The following is a 9,841-nucleotide window of genomic DNA, read 5'->3' as shown; positions in this document are numbered from 1 at the left end:
GCACGCACAGACATGTACATCCACACGCAACCCTGCCAGGCACTGTGCTGTGTGCTCTACCTGTGCCACCTGTGACTCTCCCAGCCACTCTGTGGAGTAGGGGTCCTGTTTATGGGTGAGAACATGGAAATGTTGAGAAGACACCTCCTCCATGGTCATACAACTGTTGAGCTACCTGGTAACTGACGTGCAATTGTCTTGTGCCTAAGCTGCCATGTCCTCTGCAAAGAACAGTAATTGGCCCTCCCAGCAACAAACAGCATTGATCTGCTCTGCTTTGTTAATTTCCTCTCCTGAAAAAAAAAAAAAAAAAAGGAAGAGACTTGCACGAGATGAAATCTTAGACCCTGATCCAAATCTAGTATCAATCTTTCCTAAGTGACTACAATAAAATCATGTGTTTTCTGGGCTGGTGTCATGGCTTAGCCGGCTAAAATGTAGGCTAGGATGACAGCATCCCATATTGGAGCCCTGGTTTGGCTCCCTGCTGCCCAGTTTCCAATCCCTTTCCCTGCTAATGAACTGGAAAGCATCTGAAGACAGCCTGAGTGCTCAGACTCTGGCCACACATTTGGGAGACCTGGATGGAGTTCCTTGCTCTTGGCTTCACACGTCGCTACTGTAACTATTTAGGGAGTGAATCAGCAGATGGAAAATCTTGCTCTCTGTCTCTCCTTCTCTCTCTGTCACCCTGCCTTTCAAAAAAATAAGAACTTTAAGAAAACCATTTTTGTTTGTTTGTTTGTTTATCTCCAAACTCCCTGCCTAGATCCCCTGATTCATGGATTTGCCATCAGTGGAAAAACTTCCATAAGAATCTGCTCAGGTTAGGAAGTCGCTTGTCTCTCTTCATTTAAGTCAAAGTAGGTGAAGTCTGAAGCCATGTGAAATCACAAATTTTGGCAATTTAATTTTTTCTTAAACATAAAATACTTAGATAAAATTGTAATTATAAAGTAGGAATACACTTATTGATGGGACCATATGTCCTTTAAAAGCAGATACTATGGCAGATTTAACTGTGTTTGTTTTACCAGTGCTTTCTATGTAATAAATGCTTGATAAATGCTTATTGAGTAAAATTTAACATAAGCTGATTTCTTTTGTGTTAAAATTGATTTTTTAATTTATTTGAAAGGCTGAGTTACAGAGAAATGCAGGGAGGGACAGAGAGAGAGAGAGAGACAGACAGAGAGAGAGAAAGGTAGAGGGGGAGAGAGAGAGAAAGAGAGACAGAGACAGTGAGAGAGTGAGGGAGAAAGAAATCTCCCATCAACTGGTTCACTGTACAGGTAGTTGTAATGGCCTGGGCTCGACCAGGTTAAAGCCAGGAGCCAGAAACTCCATCCAGGTCTCCCACGTGTGTGCTGGGGCCCAAGCACTTGGGCTATCCTCCACTGCTTTCTCTGGTGCATTAGCAGGGAGCTGGGTGGGAAATGGAGCAGCCAGACTCTAAGTGGTAACCATATGGGATGCCAGAGCTGCAGGCAGTGGCCTTACCCACTGTGCCATGGTGTTAGTGACAAGGTGATTTTTAAGGTCCACCTTATATCTGTGATTAAAGAAGGTTTTACATCTATCATAAGTAATTTATGATAAGCTATGTTTTGCATTTTGTTGAGTTGCTTAGGAATTACTTATTGAGGGGCTGTCATCATGGCACATTGGATTAGGTTGCCCCTAGATACTTGTATCCCATGTTAGTGCCATTTCAAGTTCTGGCATCAGGACTGGGTACTGGAGCCCCTTTCACCCATGTGAAAGACCTGGATGAAATTCCAGTCTTGTGGCTTTGGCTTGGCCCAACTCAGGCCTTTGTGGCCATTTGGGGAGTGAACCAGCAGTTGGAAGCGCTCTCTCTCTCTCTCTAACTCTGCCTTTCAAAGCAAATATATATATATATATATATATATATATATATATATATATATATATATTTAAAGAGAGTGACTTATTGAGAGTGATAAAGGTCAATGGATGTCATTTCACTTGCAATCCCTGGTCCAGGGCTGACATTTTAGGAACATACATGCACACACAGGTGGGGTATGTCCACCTTTGTCCCTGAGACCTAATCCATTGCCCACCAGGTCAGGTAAAGACTTGAAAGCCAAAAGGAAGGAAAGGTAGCTGTGAATTTCCCAGGGATCCAAATAGGTGCTTGATGTGACCCATTTGCCAAAACAGTCAGGAAGTGAGGTTCTCAGGAATATTATTGATTTAATTTGCAGAGTGATACTGGGGACAGATGTTTATTTTGCAGTTTGCGGAGTCTGAGATAGACACAAATGGACACTTAGAGAAGTGAGTCACTTCCCTAAAGTGCCAGTAATTTAGCAGTAGAATAAAAACAGGAAGAATTCAAACACCCATTTTCCCAGCTCGCTTAACTTCCCGACACCCTGCACTCATCGATAATTTTACTTGCTCCCTCATTTTTCTGAAACTATTTACAGTGCACACACATATTCTAAGCATGCTAATATATGCCAGAGACATGTGGGTGAACTGCACCAACATGGAACCTGCCATTGTAGACCTTTCAGACTTTTCCCAAGTACAGCTGTATCACAGTTACAGAATTTAGACTGGGAATAGATGTTTGATTTTGAAAGAGATTTGGATGAAAATTATGATTTCTCATGAGATCAGCACTGTGGTACAACAGGTTAAGCCACTGCTTGAGATGCCAGCAACCCATGGGGCTGCTGGCTTCAAGTTTGGGGGACTCCACTTCCAATCCAGCTCCCTGCTAATGCCCCCTGTGAAAACAGTGGAAGATGGCCCAATGGCTTCTGCCCCCTGCCATCCGTATGGGAGACCCAAATGGAGTTCCTGGCTCCTGGCTTTGGCCTGGCCCTTTCCTAGCCATTGCATTTTTCTCTCTTTGTCTCTCCTTCTCTTTCTGTCACTCTGTCTTTCAAATAAATAAATCAATCTTTTTTAAAAAATGTTATTTCTTGTATATTCCCAAAACTCATTGGCTTTGTTGATTAACAGGTGTATAAAAAGCAAGTTAATTTTCCTACCATTATTTTTGTAGATTGGTTAATTATGTTAAGATCTCCATGAATTATCTGAAATCCAGGGGGACAGAGGCATATTGGAAAAATACACATGGAGTTATATAAAGCAGCAGCTTTCAGGTTTGCCCACAAAATGCAAAGGCCTCAATTCCCAACTGAATCCCACCCCCCCACCCCCACCCCCAGCAAACCTTCCACTCAGTCGACAGAGTGGTTTCTGCAGATCTCAGTATCCCTACAGGAAGTTTTTGAAAAACCAAGTGGATGGGTGTTTCCCATTACCAGTGATCCCCAGGTCCTGTGATTCTTCCATGGCTACCCAGCCTGGATGCTTAACCCCTCCCTTGTGTACCATAAGTAAATCTAATAAAATGTGGCTCTCAGGACTGTCTACAGGTTTAAGTGCTTTCCCTAAAGATGCTTGAATTTCGAAATAGGAGTGAAAGTCAAACCGAAGAAGCACTGATGTTGTGCTATGGAATGTCAGTCCTGGTAGTTTTAGATAGAAGAGTGTAGGGGCAGAAACTAAACTGTATTTCTGGGAGGTAGAGTCTGCCCTTACCTTCTTCTTCCCATTGCTTTGCATACAGGAAGAAAATAATAATTTATTCTTCTGATTTCCAAAAGCAGAGAACAAAGAAGCAAAATATGTGGCTTTTGACACTTACAAATAATTCTAGGGATGATCTTTGCTTTTAGGATACTGTATGATTTTTTTAAAAAAAACTACCCTATGATATGTTGTGTAGTGACGTTGGTTTTAGCTAATTGATATTTGTTGGATCATTGATGAATGCTTTGTTCATTAACTGGACTTTTTTGCTAAAAGCAGTAATTGCTTATAGAAACAAATCGAGAGAAGAAGAATTATTTAATCCTTCTTGGTTCTTCCTTCTGGGTGTTTGGTTCTGTTTCCAGGGGCTTTCTTTTTCTCTGTGTTCCCTGGTTACTCAAGCCTGATCAACTAAGAAAAATACATGACTCTTAGGAAACTACTCAGAGCCAGGCAGAAATAATTAAGTGTGCATTACAAATAACATCAAAAGGAATGAAGCTTATTTTTAGCTCAGGCAACTGAAGATTGACAGCGGATTACAAGTGCCACTCAATTAAATTTGTGTGTGTGTGTGTGTGTGTTCAGGGAGGGTTGTTCCTGACTCCCCAGTCTGCTACAGAGTAAGAACCTGAAGACAAACTACGGCCCGAGCAAACTCAACGGGACGACCTTGGGGACTTGAGGCGCGTCCTTGACCTTCTGAGTTTGCCTGCTGGTCCCCAGGTGAGGCTGTGCTGATAACAAGCTAGGTGAGAGAAGGCGCGCCCAGCTGGGAGAGAGGAGAGAGGAGAGAGCGGGGCTCGCCACAGCCTGCAGCTGATGGAGAGGGGCAGTGGGCTTCAGGCGGGGGAAGCACACAGGCCCCCAAGGGGCGGGGGCACACAGATCAGCTGCAATGAGGCCGGTGAGCGGGGTGCTGATGCTGCACCCATTTGAATCACTGATTACAGACCGCCCCAGCTTCTTCGCACCCACTGTCCTAGTCTTAACACACAGGACTCCAGGGCATCCTCCTCATCTCCCTCTTCCCCTTCGGACGCTCCTTGGTCCCCACCGCCCACCCTCCCGCGGTCACCTGCTCGCAGGTGACCTAGGTGGAACGGAGCCGCCGAGTGCGCAGCTGCCACCGCCCGCAGAAAGTGGCTCCGGCAGGCGCCGGCTCATCCGGGGGCCGCCACTGCCTGGAGTTAGCGCGTGAGGGAGAGGCAGACAGCCCTGCGGGGGCACGTGGGGAGCAGCGGGCCGGGAATCACAGCCCAGCCCCGGGGCCGCGTCTGCACGTCTGGCCCGGCGGCGGGGAGGCCCTGGCTCCTCGCTCCGGCAGCGGGCGCAGAAGCAGCGGCCAGAGAGAGGCAGCGCCGCCGCCCGCCGCCCGCAGCCGCGCCGGTCCCCGCCTCCTCGCCACACGCGCGCCGTCTCCACCGCGTCTGGATGTGCGCCGCGGGCTCCGGGGGACACGGCTGACGAGCGCGCGGCCCCAACAGGTACTCCCCGCCGGCCGGCTCGGCTCGGCTCGCCCGGGGTTCGTGCGTGGGGGCCATAGGTCCATCGGCCGTGCCGGCAGCGGCAGCGCGGGGGACGGGAGGCTGCGGACCTGAGTGAGGCGCGGGAGCGCGGAGGGCAAAGAGGGGGACGCCGGGCTCGGGCCGCCCGCCACGCCCTCGCGCCCGCCGCGGAGTTGCCAGATGTTGGGCGCGGGTCCGGGGCTGCTGGGGGCCCCCGGTGCCGGGCAGTCGGCCGCGCGCTGAGGAGGCGGCTGCCCGCGGAGTTGCAGGAGCTCCAGGGCTCGGCGACCGCGGCCCCGGCCCGCGCCGCCTGCACCACACTGCGGTGAGTCGGACCCCGCGCGCGCGCGCGCGCGCGAGCGTGTGTATGTGAGGGTCGCCCGCGAGGTTCCGGCTGGGCTGCGGGTCGGCGAGGCCGGCGCGGGGGAGAGAGAGCCAAGTTGGGAAAGCGGGCCGTGAATTCTCGGCGCCCGGGGCCAAGAGCTGAGGCGTCCCGGCTGGCGGGCGCCTCTCCGTAGTTGGCAGCCGTGGAGAGCGCTCGTGCGCCGCGGGTCGGGGACCGCACTCGGGGTTTCTTTCCCAGAAACTTGCTCCCCGAGTCGCCGCTGAGCTGTCCGTCAGGGTTTTTGTTTCCACACACCCGGGTTCGTTGTCGTGAGTTTGAGTCCAGGGTTGTTTCCCCGTCTGCGTAGCAGTCTGGCGGCTTGGCTGAGAGGAAAGCCATGTGCAGCCGGCCGCGGGCAGGTGCGCAGCCCCCCGACGGCACTGGGGCAGCCCCAGGGTCCGCGCGGGGCGGTGCGGGGGTCCCGGGTTCTCCCTCAGCAGCCTTTTCTTGGGATTCTTACATCCAGGGCCCTTAACGGAGTCTTAAGCACCACTTGCATTCACGGGCAGAGAACGAAGGTTTAGGAAACTTTCTGAAAACCGACTTTAACTGGTTCCTCAAATTGCAGGTAACCAACTCTTTAAAAAAAAAGAAAAAAAGAAAAAAAAAAGGTTCGGGAGGGACAGATCTTTGTAAAGCCAATGGCCCCAGAAATGTGAATGCAGGCAGGAGACAAAAGGCCCCAGAAAAGAAAGCAGAAATGGCCCCACAATGCTGAGCTCTCCTCTGAGAGACCAGGTTTTTGTGATGGGGGGAGGCTGAGAACAAGAGGAAGAACATAAATAAAAGGAGCGTGGCACTCAGAAAGATGTAAGACTTAGTTGGACATAGTCATTGGAAAAAGTACTGTACTACTTCATCTTTCTCTAAGAGAGAGTATTAAAAAAAAGTTACCTAAAACAGAATCCAGGATTTCAGTCTGGACACTTGCATAAGTGCTAGCATAAATTCCCTAGGATGAGGGATCTTCACAACTGTTGGAACTACGGACGTGAAAGGCAGAGAATCCTGAATTACTCTGTCTTGAGAAAAGAGAAGACCTAGGGCCACTCTTAGCCTGTTATTTCAGCTTTAGCAATTTTATTACTTTCTCTAATCCACCCAGTCTTCATTATTTTGCTAAAAATAAAGCATGCCCAGGATGTGATTTGAATTGTTTTGACTAATTGGCTACTCATCTTGAGACTCTCGGGCGAGAAAGGCTTCCTTGATGTTTTCGGAATTATTGGAGTACCCAGTTTGTTACAGGCAAACTGTTCCACAGGCCTAATTTGTGCATCAGTTCCACACGTGACTTTCTGAATCACTGAGTAAAATATAGTCCAGGGAATATATTTGTTATTGTAGCGCGTGCATGAGGGATATTAAAAACTTCAGACTGCATTAAAAAAGGAAACCTCTATATAAAGACGAGAAGCAAGGAGTCCCCTGATCCCCTGGAACAGACTATAGCTTGAAACTAAAGTGAAGGGAAATCGAGCTGAGATCACTGATGGAAGTTTATTGAACTTCCTGTAATGATAGAAACTCGGTGGTGAAGTGGATTGCAAACAGTGCCTCCGTTTCACGCTTTTCTTGTCTTACTGGTCCACAAATCTCACAGTGTGTCTGGGGAGGAGGATTTCACCATCGGTTTTGAGAGAAAGCAACTATTTTAATGTTTCAACCACTGGTGAGGTTTGCAGGGATGATGTGTGAACTAGGCAGGGATCCTATGACTCATGCTTTTCCTTGCACACTATTGAAGGAAGGAAGAGTTGTACCCAGACAAGCCAAAGATAGCCGCTGGTCCCTAAACCTAATTCTGCCTGCTAATGGTGTCTACCAGGCAATACACAGGCTTGAAATGACATTTGCAGATTATCCTTTGTTGCATGCTTCTCCTGGCTGTCTCAGGAGCAGAGCTGTCTTTATGCATGCTACTATTGCCGTAAGCTCTTAGGAGTGGCACCTCCAGTCTAGGAGAATCTGCCTGGCAGAAACACCAGGAAAAAGCAGGAAGATGCTTCTTCCCATCTCCTCTCTCCTATCTATACCATTTCTGTCTTCTGTTGGACACTGACACAAAAGCTGACCTCAACGGAGAGTCCAGAGCACAGACTCACCCTTAGTTATTGATTATGAAGTAGGTTCAACTCCTTCAACAGCTCTCTGGATTATTCCCATGTATGATGTTGCCTGTCACATAATGAATGAGGAGCTGGCAATTAGTGTGAGGGTGGTAGTCACAGTACTAGGTCAAGGGCTTTGAATATGTTGTCTCATTTATGAGACTAGCGATGACTGTTTCTGTTTAGAAGAAAACCTCAGAGGGAATAAGCAAGTTGCTGGAGGCAGTGTATTTAGTAACTGATGGTGTAGGGTTAGCTCCCAGGGGGACAAAGTCTTAATGGCTTTGCTGCTTGTTTATTGCAGTGATACTCTATTATGCATTAGGTGAGAACTTACCAAAGTGTGGATGCTGTGGGTGGTGAGTGGTTCACTTTTAGATCAGTTATCAGAGATCTCCCTGCTCTGATGATATCCGAGATTGGATCTACCTTAAGTGGAACTGAAATTGACTCCAGATAACAACAAACTTGGTGCACTCAGCATTCCAATTTCAAGTTCTGCTTTGGCTCCACAGACTGTGGAAATGATGCTGGACTGTTGCCAGGAAGGAAGATGGTGGAGTTAATATGGGAGGAGAGAAACTGGGAGATCTGAAGACGTAGAAGGATGGATAGAAAAAGGGGAGCTTGGGGTGGGAGGCCAGTGTAAAATTATGTCCAGATTCTTTGGCTGAAGCGTCACTCACACAAACTCTTTAGGCTGTGTGTGGGGTGGGAATCTTTTAGGTCAAGGAAAGGGCACAGACTTGAAACATCCCTTGAAATAGTTGTAAGGTCTGATGATGAAAATTAGATTATACTTGTCTTCAGATAATCTCCTGTACATGATTTTTTTTTTTAAAGAGGAGAAATAACGATTCAAAGAAAACTGTGGGAAAAAGGCCAGATGATGACTGAAGAGGTAAAACAGGGCATGGAAACCTCACTGGTTCTTGCAAAAATCACATTCTGAAAATTTGCCAGGAAGCTAAAGGCCATCTTTAACTGGTGGGAATTAAAACAAAATAGTTCCTTAGGTAAAATGTGAAGTGTTACGGAGACTAGCACAATTACTGTCACTTGTCTTCTTATCACAGAAGACAAACACTAACAAGGGATAAAATGAAAATGTTGTGGGCGTACAGCCAAGCAATATTTTAAGATTGGTCTTTCTCAGCATGCTAAATTTAAACAACTGAAATTCTTTTTAAAGTATTATCTGAGTCAACAATTTGAAACGAATGATTTGCCTTTTAACAGGGAATTTGTATGACATTGTACATTTGAAACACAATGTCCTTGACCTATTATTTTTGATTGGCAGCATGCCAGTCATGATGGTTGCAATGGTTGCAAGAGCTCATACTTTCAAAATCAGAATACAATGATTGTATTCCTTAGGCAAAGTGGATGCTTCTGGACCACAGGCTGTTGTGTAAGGGATGATTGAGCTTTGCAGATATATTCAGGATGTTGGCCTGGATTCTTGCCATTTGTAACAGTTTAGGTGGGAGTGATAACAAAATTGGATCTGATTTGATTATTAAGGGTGGTACTTCTCTTGTAGTTATAATGCAATAGCAATAACTTTACAGAGTTCCTACTACATGCCAGATACTTTTATAAGCAGCTTATACATTTAGTCTTGACACTGGGCTAGTCCTATGATTATCATAGTCCTATTTTATAAAAGATCATCTTGAGGAATTGCAGGATTAACTAACTTGTCTGAGGTTACAAATCGCTAGATACGGAGCTGTAATTTGAACCCAGAAATCCAGGCTTTTACACAAACAGCCCCAAATCTGTTATTAATTGCCACTGGGTTCCCATAGCCCTCTACAGTTTATGCTGTTTTGTGCCTCCTGTGTTGGTTTACACTTGCGTCTCAGTCTGTGATTCATATATTGACATCCAGATGCCTCTGTGCTCACACTATGCTTCACCTGATGCATGGTTGTCCCTTGGGCTTTCACTGTAGTGTCAGGACACATTAGCTGTATCTGGACTGCTTGTGCCTGCCTTCACTACTGAATACTCTACGGAGCACTCAAATCACCTGTTAGAAAGAAGAAGGGGACCAAGCCTTACTTATCTTTGGAATTTTCACAGTTAGCACAATATGTAATACAATATTGGAACTCCATAAACACTTCTCTTAATAAAATGAATTCAAGGTTTTAATTCCATTCCCTGAAGAGATTATAGTCTTACTTCCACAGTGTTGAGCCTTTATCCAAAGAGTCTAGAGACTTCTCTTGCACATGCAAGCTATGAGA

General features: G+C 46.8%; 1 protein-coding gene across 16 annotated transcripts in view; it reads left to right on the top strand.

Moving 5' to 3' along the window:
• The first annotated feature begins 4,477 nt into the window (after positions 1-4,477).
• DGKB (diacylglycerol kinase beta) overlaps positions 4,478-9,841 on the top strand; it is a 773,939-nt gene continuing 768,575 nt past the window's right edge. For 4 of the 16 annotated variants that reach the window (XM_051832536.2, XM_070059385.1, XM_070059383.1 and 1 more), the window contains exon 1: positions 4,479-5,066. The gene's annotated coding sequence lies outside the window, so the exon portion shown is untranslated. Of the gene's footprint in view, positions 5,067-5,150; positions 5,413-9,841 lie in introns of those variants that run through there. The other 12 variants (XM_070059389.1, XM_070059390.1, XM_070059387.1 and 9 more) reach the window with 9 other exon arrangements.

This window comes from Oryctolagus cuniculus, chromosome 16, assembly GCF_964237555.1.
Source record: "Oryctolagus cuniculus chromosome 16, mOryCun1.1, whole genome shotgun sequence".
NCBI lineage: Eukaryota > Metazoa > Chordata > Mammalia > Lagomorpha > Leporidae > Oryctolagus > Oryctolagus cuniculus.
This window is presented reverse-complemented; position numbering and strand designations above follow the sequence as displayed.